Source organism: Bombina bombina, chromosome 4, assembly GCF_027579735.1.
Source record: "Bombina bombina isolate aBomBom1 chromosome 4, aBomBom1.pri, whole genome shotgun sequence".
Lineage (NCBI taxonomy): Eukaryota > Metazoa > Chordata > Amphibia > Anura > Bombinatoridae > Bombina > Bombina bombina.
Window position 1 is genome coordinate 370,848,576 of NC_069502.1, and position 14,753 is coordinate 370,863,328.

The window sequence follows — 14,753 nt, forward strand, 5'->3', positions numbered from 1 at the left end:
ACATTTTTATGAATCTTTTTGAGGAGAAATTTGTTTTTGAACACCCGGAGTACCGTCGGTGTGGCGCCACTTGGTGGCGCTACATTGATGATATTTTTGGGCTTTGGCTAGGTGACGTTGGGGCCCTGGAATCATTTGTAACTGATTTAAATCTTTCTACTAACAATATACAGTTTAAACTTGTGTGGAGTGAATTTAGTATTGACTTCTTAGATGTCACTGTGACCAAACAAGGTATGGGTTTCACAACTGACATATTTAGAAAAGAAACTGACAGAAATAGCCTTCTTCATTATGACAGTGCTCATCCATTACCCCTTGTAAAATCACTTCCACAAAGCCAAATGCTTCGTGTCAAAAGGATTGTAGATGATCCTGATAAATTTATAATTAGACTATCTGAGATGGGGGATAAATTTATTCAAAGAGGCTATCCCACGAAATTGGTACATGACACTATACAGACAGTGGCTGCAATTGATAGAGACACACTATTTAAAACCAAACCTCATCATGATAAGGAAAAGAGATTGGTTTTTGTCTCTAGCTATTGCAGACAAAGTCAGCAAATCACTCGAATAATTCGCAAACACTGGTCAATTCTACAAAACTGTATACCCAATGTTGAGGAGTTCTGCCATTTCCCAATGTCAGCATACAAACGGAATAAAAACCTGAAAGATTCACTTGTTAAAGCTGATGTGGGCTCTGGCAGATCACCCCAACAAGGTTACATCACTAAAAAGAATTTGGGCTGTTTTCCCTGTTTGAGCTGTATTAACTGTAGCTCCATAATCAAAAGTCCACATTTTGTACATCCTCAAACCGGGTATAAATTCAAATTCAAGGATTATTATACCTGCAATACTAACTTTGTAATCTATCTGATAAAGTGTCCGTGTGGGCGCGCCTATGTGGGCGAGTCCACTAGACGGGTAGGGGACCGTATCACGGAGCATAAAAGTAATATCAGGTGCAAGGTATTAACTGCCCCAGTAGCATATCACTTTTTACAAGCTGGGCATCATGTGAGCCAACTTCGCTTCCAAGTTATCGACCACGTTAAGACTCCAAGACGGGGCGGTAACAGGTCTCTGTTACTGAAACAACGGGAATCCTATTGGATTTTTAAGTTGGATACCTTGGAACCGAAGGGAATGAACCGTGAAATTGACTGGTCTATTTTCTATTGATGCCCTGCTTGCCCCTCTTTACATGGATGTATAGGATGTATAGCATGTATATTTATATGCCAAAAACTCTTCATCTTGAGGTTCAATGAGTTTTCACTCTCTGCTCCTCTCTATATATAGACATCCTTTTATTTAAGATAGAGCCATTTTTAGCAATTTAAAGGGACAGTCCTTTTGAGGTTCAATGAGTTATTACTCTCTGTTCCTCTTTATATATAGACATCTTTTTGATTTGAGATAGTGTTTCTACCTTTAAAAAATAAAAGGGACAGTCCCCTTTTTGTTATTTGATTCAATCCAATTTTGATTTTGGAAGTTATTGATCTTCTCCAGCTTTGCAGAATGAAATATAATGTGAAACATACATTTTATAACATGTTGCAATTTCTTTTATGTCTGTACATTAGTTTAATTGAATAATGTAAACGTGTAAATATTTTCTTGAGGCTTCCTTATATTTCAAGTTTATTTTAATTTTGCATGTCACGCCACCCTTGACCAGTAGGGGTCAGTATAGCATTAATACTAATGGGCCATTGTTATTACAAAGAATTGAAAGAGTTAATATGATGAAACAATTACCTGGCCCAGCCTATTTAAACAGGTGTGGTGTGTATGTTTGTTATCACATGACTAAGGGGTACTGACCCCGAAACGTTGTGGTGTTCTGTGTCTGATCCTGTCTAATAAAAATATTTTGGGATTTTTACAAGAGGAGTTACCCTTATTTTTCTTTTTCATACTCTCCCACTCCCTTGTCACAATATCCGCCACCCTCTTCAGGATCGGAAACGCATCAGTGTATACAGGGACCTCTAAAAACCTGTCCATTTTACACAATTTTTCTGGGACCACCATGGGGTCACAATCATCCAGCGTAGCTAAAACCTCCTTAAGCAGGACGCGGAGGTGTTCCAGCTTAAATTTAAACGCTAAGGAATCTGAATCTGCCTGCTGAGAAACTTTTCCTGTGTCAGAAATTTCTCCCTCGGACAGACCATCCCTCACTGCCACTTCAGAGTGTTGTGAGGGTACAACAGATAAATCATCCAAAGCTTCTGATTGCTCATCCTCTGTTCTTAAAACTGAGCTATCACGCTTTTTTGGAAAAACTGGCAGTTTGAATAGAAATGCCGCAAGGGAATTATCCATGACTGCTGCTAATTGTTGTAAAGTAATAGGGCACAATGCGCTAGAGGTATTAGGCAACGCTTGCTCGGGCGTAACTGGTGTCGACACATGGGGAGAGGAAGGAGGACTATCCTCATTACCTTCCGTCAAAGAATCATCTTGGGGTACATTTTCAAGTGTCACTGAATGGTCATTAAAATGTTTAGACACCTTAGCACACTTTAAACATAAATGCAATGGGGGTACCTCCATGGCTTTTAAACACATAGAACAAGGTCTATCTGTAGGCTCAGACATGTTAGACAGACTTAGATTGCACTCAAATACAGAAAAATAAACTTTTTGAAAAAACGGTACTGTGCCTTTAAATAATAAAAAGCACACACTTTTTTACCAAATCTCAAAAAACATCCAATCTTTATGAAATATGATATGATATGATCCTAATGCTTTGAAATGATTGCACACCAAGTTTTAAGCCAATTAACCCCTTATTGCCCAAACCGGAGCAAATTGAAGCAAGCCACCGGTTTTACACACTACAGCACTAAGCCACAGGCTCTGCTGTGGCCCTACCTTCCTTGGGGATTAGTTTTGGAACGAAAATAAGCCTCCCTGTAGTCCTCCTGCAATCTCTGGACTCTACATGTGAAGCTGCATGAAGCTGTCTTGCAAATGAACTGTGCAACTGAGGCGCGAAAATTAGGCCCCCTCCCTCTTCACTCCGGAGTTGTGGGGCCTTCCTAAGCCAAATTAGGTGTCTAAAAATATGCCAGGCGTATTAAACCCCTAAAAAGTGTTCCAAACATAATAGACACTTGTGCAAATGTCAGATTATAGTAGAGAAATAATCAATTTTCCCCATAACAGTGTCCACCAGTTATTTAAGCCCTTTTAACTAAGCCATCCTTCTATACAGAGTCTCAAAATATGGCTTACCTTCCCACATGGGAATTTTTGTCAGTCTTCTAGCATTACCAAGTCTTGTTAGAAAAAAAGTGACTGAGCATACCTTAAGCAGTTAAGCCTGCAAACTGTTCCCCCCAACTGAAGTTCTCCGGTACTCAACAGTCCTGTGTGGGAACAGCAATGGATTTTAGTTACAACATGCTAAAATCTTTTTCCTCTCAGCAGAAATCTTCATCACTTTCTGCCAGAGAGTAAATAGTACAAACCGGCACTATTTTAAAATAACAAACTCTTGATTGAAGAAATAAAAGCTACAAATCTAACACCACATACTCTTTACCCTCCCGTGGAGATGCTACTTGTTAGAGCGGCAAAGAGAATGACTGGGGGGGCGGAGCCTGAGGGGAGCTATATGGACAGCTCTGCTGTGTGCTCTCTTTGCCACTTACTGTAGGGATTGAGAATATCCCACAAGTAAGGATGAATCCGTGGGGTTTCCGGTTTGGGGGCGGAGCTCAACAACTGCATGCTCCATGTCGGCGTGTCGGCCAACCTACGAAAAATCACAGCCTCTACTCTTAGCCTCATAGCCCCAGACTCGCTGGGGTTCAGTTGGGCTGCAGCAAGGCTGTCTATAGCCTGAGGAGGAAACCTACTTGGCCGGGTGGGCCAGCGGCTGCTCCGCTTGTTTGTTTTTACCTGGGAAGGTACAGACATACCTCTGCAACCTGGTTGCTGAATCGTCACAAGGGACTCCCTAGCGCATGAGAGCCACACAAGCAGTCGTATACCCCCAGTAAGCAAGGGCGTTGGATGTGGTGAGCCGGTGCCGGAGCTATCCTCATTTCGGTGGGTGGCGCCTTCAACGCTCGGAGGGTCCGACGCACCATGCACCACGACAGCAGTGCTGAGGATTCATGAGTGGTGGCGTGAGAATCGGAGGATAGCGGAAAGTCTCCTATTTGGAGAGGGTTTGCAGCAGGACGATCCGTCTGTGGTAAGGAGGGCGGCGAACTCACGAAGGGTTCAGTGCCGTAAGATTGCAGAGCTGAGGATCCGCGAGCTGTTGCAAGAGACCCGGAGAAGCGCTTTGCCCAGAGTAAGGGGAAGAGCTAAGCCCTTTATCAGGCTGAAATCTGCACAGGAGACAGCTACTTGCAGCTGAGGATCTTTTGGCCAAGCATCAGCCGAACTTGCAAGTATTAACGGCAGCTGCCGTGTTTATCTTGAATTCTAGACTCTATGCTCCGTTTGGTGGTCAAGCTGTTTAATATGTCTGGGTGCTGCTGAACTTGTTGGGACAATAAAATCAGAGTCAAGATTGGAGCTAAGAACTGACTGTGTATATATAGCTTTGGTCACAGGCCTCTGTGTGAGGATTGAATCCTGCTTGCTGGTTAGATCAAGGTTATGCAGGAGCCTGATATTTTCTTTCTCTAATATATTATTTAATCAGCTGATTTAACTGCATACTGAAATATATCCCCTTATTTATGTTAATATTGTCATTTAAAGGATCATTTAGAGGGGTATTCAGTATCTATTGTTCTGAATTAACTGTTTCCTCTGAGTAATAGCATAGAGGGAGCAAAATCAATAGAGTATTCTAAGGTTGGAACCCAACTTTAATGTATATAGAGGTCACCGGCCTTAAACACTAAACACTGCACATGGATGTTTTTTTTTTGTTTTTTTTTTGATTGACACATTTTTGTTTCTTTTTTTTTTAATCAAGACACTATCATTAAGATAGTTGCAGAAGTAAAGGAGAGTGAAGGGGGTAGGGAAAGGAGGCAGATAAGAGATGGGAAAAAAAAAAAAAAAAGGGAAAAAGGGGGATGAATGACTCACATCACGAATCCACAATCTAGGTTTTAATTTTTCTTGTACATGAATTTTTGTTGTTTCACTTAACACGAGTTTTCTGTGGTGGTCCGCTACATGGAAAAATTTGTAACACTTGGGAAAAATAATTCACCCAAAATGCCGGTGAAATCTAGGGAGAAAAAAAATAATAAATTGGGGGATTCCAATCCAGATATGGCAGCAGAGAATGTAGCAGCCCTTATTGATACTCAGGCATTGATAGGGCAACTTACTGCTATTTTCTCCCCTCAATTTGAGCAAATTAAAAAAGAACTGGGTACTATCTCTACTGAGATGATGACACTCTCAACGGAGGTTAAGCTATTCTCGGCAAGAATAGGCGAAGCAGAGGGTAGGATCTCCTCAGTAGAAGATAGGCTAACTATCCAAGAAAATAAAATTCAATCACAGCAGGGTAAACTAAATAGTATGCAATTGCGCCTGGAGGATCTTGAAGATCGCTCCAGGCGTAATAATATTAGGATTATAGGCTTGCCCGAATCCCCTGAGTTTGATGACTTAATTAAATTTACCTCCACTACCCTCCCTCAGGCTATTGGTTTACCGGCTCATATCCTTCTCTTAGATATTGAAAGGGCGCACAGACTGGGCCCCAAAAGAAATTCTACTTCAGGGCTAGATAAACCTAGGATGTGTATCTTTAAGGTGCTCAAATTTCAGGATAAGTTGGAGATCTTGAAGCAGTTTAAAAAAATTGAATCCCTGAGATTTGGGAATAGCAAGATTCTGCTATTTCAGGACTTCTCCGCAGAGACATCTGCGAGGAGAAGAATGATGGCACCATTCTGCTCACAGCTAATCAGTAAAGGGATAAGAGCAAGCTTATTCTATCCGGCTAAACTTATAGTTGAAAATAAGGGGTCCAAATTCATATTTAATGAAGTCTCAGAAGTCAAAGAATTCTTAAAAGGTTTGGGAAGTTAGGGAAGGTAGTATGGAGATGGTAAAGATAGTACTCACAAATGATACATATACAGCCTGTGTGTTTTTTTTATTTTTGATCAAACGTTGTTGGATCCTTTGTACAGATGTGTCTAGCTTTTGTTTTTTTGTGTATTTACTCACAAAGAGTCTGAAATTGTCTTTAGAGAGAATCATGGTAACCTCTGTTATAAATTATGTTTTTGGTCTGTCTGGTCCTTTTTTCTTTTTTTTTTTCTTTTTTTTTTCTTCCCCCCCGCTATTCCTTTCCATGTCACTCTGATGGATATATATTTAAACTTTGAATGGGGGACGTAGGTTTTAAAATTTTATCTTGGAATGTGGGAGGGATTTCTTCCCCGAGTAAACGGAAATTAATTATTAAAACACTAGCTAAAGAGAAACCGGGGTTAGTATTTTTACAAGAAACCCATTTAAATAGGGTAGAAGCAGCCAAGCTTAGAATAAAGTGGGTTGGTGAAGTAATCTCTTCTTCTGGCCCTCATAAACAGCGTGGAGTCGTGGTCTTATTCCATAAAGATCTAGAGTATAAAATTATTAATGTAGAGATAGACCCCGCAGCCAGATATATCTTGCTTCAAGTTGTGGTTAATAACGTAAAATATATTTGTTGTAATATATATGCCCCTAATAGGTTTTCTGTGGAATTCTGGGAACTGATCCAAAACAAAATATTCCCGTATCAAAGAGAAAATCTTATTTTATGTGGAGACTTCAATATGACAATATGTCCTGATTTGGATCGGTTTTCAAATAAGAACTCTAAAGAATATAAGAGAAATGCAAAATATTTTAAAAAATTTTGTAATAAATTTAGTTTGATTGATATATGGCGTATTCAGAATCCACAAAAGCAAGCTTTCACGTGTGAGTCAAAGGCTCATAGGACATTCTCAAGGATTGATCTTTTTTTATTATCAGAATCATTGTCGATATGTCCAGTTAGGGCCGGAATTGGTGAGTTTGTGTTATCTGACCACGCTATCATTTCATTATCCTTTACAGGAGGAGGAGAGGCCAGGGTTGGCTTACCTTTTTTTTCCTTTCCCCGATTCTTGCATGGTAATCCCAGGTTTATATCTTGGATTAAAGCTATATGGAATGATTATGCCCAATTTAATTCTGGCTATAAGAATAAATTAGAGATCTACTGGGAGGCAGCCAAGGCAGTAATGCGCGGAGAGATTTTTGCTTATGGGAGTAGATGCTCAAAAAAGATGAGGGAACAGGGACTCCATGTACTCAATAATGTCAAGTCGGCTTATAGAAAGGTGACTCTCGACCCCTCTTCAGGGAATTGGGCTGCATATCTGGTGGCTAGAAAGGAAAGGGAGGTGTTCTTAAAACAAAGATCCCAAGAAGAAGAGTTGAGGCTTAGTTTAAAATATAAGAGTTTCCATGGTTGCTCTGCTAAACATTTGGCCCGTATAACCAAAAACAGGAAAAAAAAAAATCTTATTCCAGTCATTCAAGATAGGGATAAGAGGCATCTCAATTCAATAGATATTAGTCAAGTATTTCATAACTACTACCAGCAATTGTATGCACCGGTGATTATAAATCTGGAGAATCAAAATATTTTTTGGTCTAAAGTAAGTACTCCTAAGATCCAGATAGAAGAACTGGCAGAGCTGAATCAACCAGTTAATAAAGAGGAGATAGGTAAAGCAATTGATGGCCTTAAATTGAATAAAGCGGCAGGCCCAGATGGGTTGCCTGCTGAATTTTATAAATCCTTAAAAGATGAATTAGTTCCGTTCTTGGTGGAATTATTTAACAATTATTATTTATCTAATGATAGTATCTCGGGTGGCTTTGCAGAGGCAAATATTTCACTTATACTTAAAAAAGGAAAAAATCCTGAAGACCCGGCCTCCTATAGGCCAATATCAGTGCTTAACACTGATTATAAAATATTGGCCGCCATCATTGCAGCTAGGCTTAGCCGTTGTTTACAGTCAGTGATTCATCCGGATCAGACCGGGTTCATGTCTTCAAGAAATTCTTCTAAGAATATACGCAAGCTAGTTACATTTCTTGATTTTGCATGTAATTCTGAACAGGATATAAATAATCCGCTAACTTGTGATTCAGCAGTTTTAACTCTAGACGCTGTCAAGGCGTTCGATTCGATTGTTTGGGAGCATCTTTTCCGATCCTTGGACAATTTTGGTTTTTCCGGTAATTTTATTCAGTATATCCGCAAAGTTTATTCAAATCCCAGATCATTTTTATTAGTAAATGGTATTCGGTCACGAGAGATTACCTTGCAACGGGGTACTAGGCAGGGATGCCCGCTCTCTCCTCTTCTTTTCAATATAGCAATAGAACCTTTGGCAATTCGATTCCGTGATACTCTAACTGGCATACCACTCGGTACTAACCGTCTAAAGTCTCTTTTATATGCGGATGATATCCTACTATTTGTGGACAATGTTCACTTAACTATTCCTATAATTGCACAAATACTGTCTGAATTTACCTCATTTTCGGGCTATCGAGTAAATTTAGATAAAAGCGAACTTTTGTACGTAGGTAAAAGGCTCCCCTACACCGGGGTTATTCCATTTAAGGTAGTAGATGCAGTTAAATACTTAGGGCTAGAGTTGCATAGAAATCCAAAGTTATGGTATGCCGCTAACTATTTATCTTTATTTGAAAAAATCAAATGGGATCTTCAGCTATGGGCTTCATATCCTTTGTCCATCTCCGCTAAGGTAAACTTAATAAAAACGATTATCTTTCCGCGACTCTTGTATGTCTTGCAAAACTTACCCATTTTTATATCTAATTTTGATATAAAGAAGCTCTACGGCTATTTTTCTAAATTTATTTGGAAAGATAAAAAACCGAGATTGGCATTAGTGAAGCTTATGCAAAAAAAGAATATGGGGGGTTTTGCTTTGCCAGATATCAAATTATATAATATTGTGGCAATGGTAAAATTTGCTCTAGATTGGATCACCGAAACTAATCTTATTTCGGTCGCGCAGGAAGAGGCTGTCTATATACGTCCTTTTTCATTAAAAGCTATTTTACATTGCAACCCTAAACAACTTCCTTCTAACATTTGTAAACTGATGTCGTTTAAAAATATAGTGCTAGCTTGGTATAAATTTTGTGGTTGTTTAGGTATAGACTCTGCTTTTTCGGATTTTCTTCCAATTCAGGGTAATCCACAATTTACGCCAGGTATGCATCAAAGAATTTTTAAACTATGGGCAGACAAAGGTTTACTTTATGTAAAGCAAGTGATGGACGAAAATTTTCAGGTGTGTACTGCTGAATACATATTTCAAGCGTTTGAGTTACCCAGAGCAGATTTGTACGCCTACTTCCAAATACGACATTATATATTTAGTCAGAATTGGCAAGTGGAAAATATGTTAGCGTGGTCAGATATTAAAACTTTAATTCAAAAGGTTAAGTCAGGAAATATATCTATATCATTGATGTATGATATAATGCTTTCAAAGCAAAGTGAAAAATATCTTGGCGGGATGAGCAACTGGCTTTGTCCATCCATTCCTGGAACTGACAATGAAAGGCTTATACTGAGTTTCAAGATGTTAAATAGATGTAGAGTGTCCATGAGCTGGAAAGAATCCCATGTGAAAATGCTAAATAATTATTATTTACACCCTGCGAAAATTCAAAAGTTTTTTCCCACTAGTACAGGGAATTGTCCTCGCTGCTCCAAGTCCAGAGCGGATTTGTTCCACATGTTTTGGTGGTGTTCCAAATTAAACCAATTATGGCTTAAGATCTGCTTTTGGTTTAATACTCTTTATGAGGTGAATATCTCTATCGCATTACAAGATGTAATCTTATTGTTCCCTCAAACTAATGAGAGTTCCCCTCGCTCGACTCGCATATTTAATACGATTATTCTTGCAGTTCGTCATATTATCCTTAAAAATTGGAAAGCGAATAGAGAACCAAGTTTTTCGGTAGTTCAAAAAGAAATACAAGAACAAATTATTTTCAAATCATTTCACCTACAAGATGCCTCGGAGAAGAGAATTGAAGATTTTCTTCTCGGTTGGCTTCCAATTATTGAATCCTATCCTCTCCCGCTGCAAAGACAGATCTTGTACCCATTTCGTTTGTCTATAAGCTTTGCAGAATTAGTGCTTCTGAATAAATTTCCTGGCACTTGGTTAATGTAGGATTACAATTGTCTTAATAAATGTTGGGATGGTTTGGTACAGGTCCAGCGGTGGGGTTTTTTTTTTTTTTTTTTTTTCCTTTCCCGGTCTGTTGTTTTAATGTATTAATGGAAGCTCCAACAAGATTTGGTTGGTCTCGCAATTTACATGAAATATTAGTTTCTTATTTCATTTTTTTGTTTACTATGTACTCATATATATGGAATGTTTTTGTGATTCTTATGTTCCTTCTTTTTTGATGTATTTCTTGTGGAGATTAATCCAATAAAAAAAAAGATGTTAAAAAAAAAAAAAAAGGATGAATCCGTGGACTGGATACACCATGTAAGAGAAATAAACCCTAAGATAGCTAAAATGTAACTATTAGTTATACTGAAGCAATCTTAGGGTTTATTTTATAGGTAAGTATTTAGTTTTAAATACGAATAATTTAGTGAATTGTAGTAATTTTATTTAGACTTATTTAAATTATATTTAAGTTAGGGGGGTTAGGGTTAGACTTAGGTTTAGGGGTTAATAAATTAAATATAGTGACGGCGATGTTGGGGGTGGCAGATTAGGGGTTAATAAATGTAGGTAGGTGTCGGCGATGTTAGGGCCGGCAGATTAGGGGTTAATAATATTTAAATAGTGTTTGCGATGCAGGAGTGCGGCGATTTAGGGGTTAATATGTTTATTATAGTGGCGGCGATGTCCGGTTCGGCAGATTAGGGGTTAAATATTTAATTTTAGTGTTTGCGGTGTGGGGGGGGGGCTCGGTTTAGGGGTTAATAGGTAGTTTATGGGTGTTTAGTGTACTTTTTAGCACTTTAGTTAAGAGTTTTATGCTACAGCGTTGCAGTGTAAAACTCTTAACTACTGACTTTAAAATGTGGTACCAGGCTTGACAGGAGAAGGTCAACCGCTCACTTTTTGGAAGACTCTTAATACCGGCGCTATGCAAGTCCCATTGAAAAAAAGAGGATACGCAATTGACGTAAGTGGATTTGTGGTATTTCCGAGTCTGACAAAAAAAGTGAGCGGTACACCTGTACCTGCAAGACTCGTAATACCAGCGGGCGTTAAAAAGCAGCGTTTGGACCGGCCAACGCTGCTTTTTAACCCTAACGCAAGACTTGCAATCTAGGCGTTATTATTTTTACATTTCACATTGAATGGCTAAAATATAATTACTTTCATTGATGAAAAAACAGATTTAAAACTTACTGTAGTAACTTTTATACAACTGCTACTTTGCTACTGGACACTCCGGCAGCCCAGACACTAAGACGCTTTTCCCCCCCATTACGTTTTTTGCCTTTGTCCAATCAAAATCGTCACATTTTGACATGTTTCACTGAGAGAGAAAAAAAAATATCTTTTGCGCATGCCAACGTCATGCACAAAAGAACCGTGTTTTTTTTGTTTTGTTTTTTAACATTGAAGCATACCACAATTTGGATTGGACCACAGCAAAAAAGTCAGGGGGAAAAAAAGTGTCTTAGTCTCTGGGCTGCCGGAGCGTGTAGCAGGTATATAAAAGTTACAACAGTAAGTTTTAAATCTGTTTTTCATCAATGAAAGTAATATTTTTACATTTCACATCGAATGGCTAAAATATAAGGAGGGTACCTGACTACCAAAAAAGCAGTGGAAGTTCTACTTTCTAGCCAATAAGCAATCAGCCCTTAAGGCTCAGTTGTGCTCAGACCAATAACAAAAAAACCTACAGGTACAAAAACCCCTGATTTCAGAATAGTTTGGATTTTTTTTTTATATTTTCATTTGTTAAATGAAAGCTTGGAGAAGGGATGGGGCTAAGTGTAAATAACAATGGGCTAGTGGAGTGCCCATAAAGGAGCAAATTTGCAGTTTATGGGCGCATGTTTTATAACGTTAAATAACCAGCTATTACAATTTGCTTGTTAATGCTACTGTGAGTTTGCGGTTTCTCTTTGCGCTAAGCTCAATTAACCAGAGGTCAAACTTCAGGTCAATGAAAAAAGTTGCCTCAATTGCCCCCAAAATAAAGAGGACAGTACAGAAACATCAAATAAATATATGACCCTTTTAAAAAAAAAACAAAAAAAAAAAAACTGCATTTGATTTGGCAGTGAAACGGTGGCATGAAATATACCAAAATGGACCTAGATCAATACATTGGGTTGTCTCCTTAGTTTTAACAGCTAAATAATAAGTAAAAAAAAACAAGGCTCTATTTCTGTTTAAATTGAGTGACAGCAAAAATGCTAAAAATTCTCCAGTATTTTGGGTAAGTTCTTCTCTGAAAGTTCCAGTAGTTAAGGTGTTAAAACCAGGGGCAAAACCGGTTACTTCATCCTGAGTCTTTGAAACCTGCGGTACCTTTGCAGTTGTAGAAGTAGAGGTTACACAGTTGTGCAGAGGGAAATACAGGTACTGTTTTGCAAAGCGGGCAAATATTACTTGGAACATAAGGCTCAGGGGGACTTTCTTCGAAAGAGATAATTTCAGTTAAAAACAGCTCCATAGTATTTAGTATTTTCAAAACAAGTCACCAAGACAAATAATAGTATAATCAGCCCGGATTTATCTATCTACAAGTCTGAAATAGTCACCCAGTAAAAATCCTGGTTTACTATGTACTAGTTTAAGAAAGATAGCGAGAGAACACTTTTGTAACACTCCAGTATGAAGTGTCTAACCACCTCCGGTGCCTGGAGCTACGAGCGTAGTGAGATGCGGCAGCGCCAAACTGCTCCTGTAGATATACTCTCCACAGTGTTCTAGTGGCGGGAAATTTGACAGCACCTTCACTGCTTACGGAGATACCGCAACTAACTTTGCTGCCTACAGTGAAAGTACTGATGCCGACCAGTCCGCTTTATAGTGGCACTTGAATGTTAAAGGACATTCCTTATAAATACCACCAAACATACAAGGCCAGTCTAGGACACCAGCCAAAACCCTGTGGTGCCAGGAGAAAAGAGTGTTTGTAAAATAATAGATCTGGGCCACCTTCCGTGCTAACTAAGCACTTCATAGGTTAGGACTAACTAAGTCCCCACGGAGGTATACGTTCCCTTACTGTAGTTAAGAGCCAAGGGAAACAAGCCTCTATCTGTCTCTGATCCTTTGTGCCACTGGCAGCTGGAGAAGGCTTAGGAACTTCCCAGCAACACCAGTGGACTTAATTATCTGCACATCCCATCTCTTCCAGGATAAACCATGAGAAAAAAGATGTTTCATCAGCACCTCTTCTATAATTGCCCTCTGCTTGAAGAGGCAAATAACTACTGGGACAGAGAGGGCAGTGGAGGGATACTTAAAGCTCTGGTTGGGGTGTCTTTGCCCGCTCTTGGTGGCCAGGTGAAGTAAATGTCAGAGTGTAAGGTCGTGGACTCTCACAACCATTAGAAATAAAGTAGGTTTATTTGGAAGAGGAACATTCATTTTTCAAACAATTTTAGATGCAACAAAATAAATGTTTAATGTTCTTTTTAAAGTGTATGGATGTCAATGAATCATCAAAACAGCATGTTAAAGCATTATAGACATTATTTCTCTAGCTATGAATATTTTTTAAGATGTTTGCCTCATGATCAAATGACTATACACATTGTAGGAACCAGGTAGTTTGCTTTACAATTCTGCTCTAAGGGCTAGATTTATTAACGCCCTACGGCTTCAAGTTCTCACAAGAACTTGCTCGTCGTCATTTATCAAGCAGCGGTCAGGGGGGCGGGACTGCACACAAGCGCAAAATTTTCACCCCGCCACAGGCGAGCTGAGGCGTACCGGGGCGAGTATACGCGCCCCTGTACGCCTCAGCTTTAATAAATCTAGCCCTAAGCGTTAAAAGCTCATTTTTGTCTACTTTATAGCGCAGGATAACATCACAAAAAATATTATTATTCCACATCCTTTTGTGGCTAGAAAAGTTGATTTATTTATGGGTTAAGTATATACATTTGTTGTTTTTTGTTTTTTTTTAATTAAAGCGTCTTTAAAAAGGTACAGTTATGGAAAATATGTTTTTACAGTATTATACAGCATGTGCTCAGTTAAAGTGAGCTATGGGAGTCACATTTTTTTAATGTTATTTGTCACCCATACATTCCCCGCCCCTTGATAATCTGCCATTCCAAAAACATTTTTTTCATGTTTAACTCCTTAATGACCATGACATATCATGTACATCACCGGTCGTTAAGGGTTTTCTTGTTTACTAATAGCGCTTTTATACACTTCCTCCCTTCTAGTCACCGGAGTTAATGCGGTCTCGCTATTAATTACACAATCCCCATAGTAAGGGGTTAAAGTGCATTATAGGTTGGTATGGCCAATCAGAGCCCATACTGCCTGTGCTATTTAAAGTAACGTACTACAGAGCTGTAAAAAAGCATCAGCTGCTTAGAAGAGATGCATTGTGTACCATCACTTTGACAGGACACATTCTGCAAAACACTGTAAAAACATTATTTACGTTTACTGTCTTTTACATTACCTTGTGACAGAGTCCAGTTAAAGGGATACTAAACTCAAATATTTTCTTTAATGATTT

At 38.8% G+C, this 14,753-nt stretch overlaps 1 protein-coding gene across 2 annotated transcripts in view; it reads right to left on the reverse strand.

Annotated features, from left to right (window-relative positions):
• PLD1 (phospholipase D1) overlaps positions 1-14,753 on the reverse strand; it is a 505,989-nt gene that overhangs the window by 129,544 nt on the left and 361,692 nt on the right. The gene's annotated exons all lie outside the window — the stretch shown is intronic.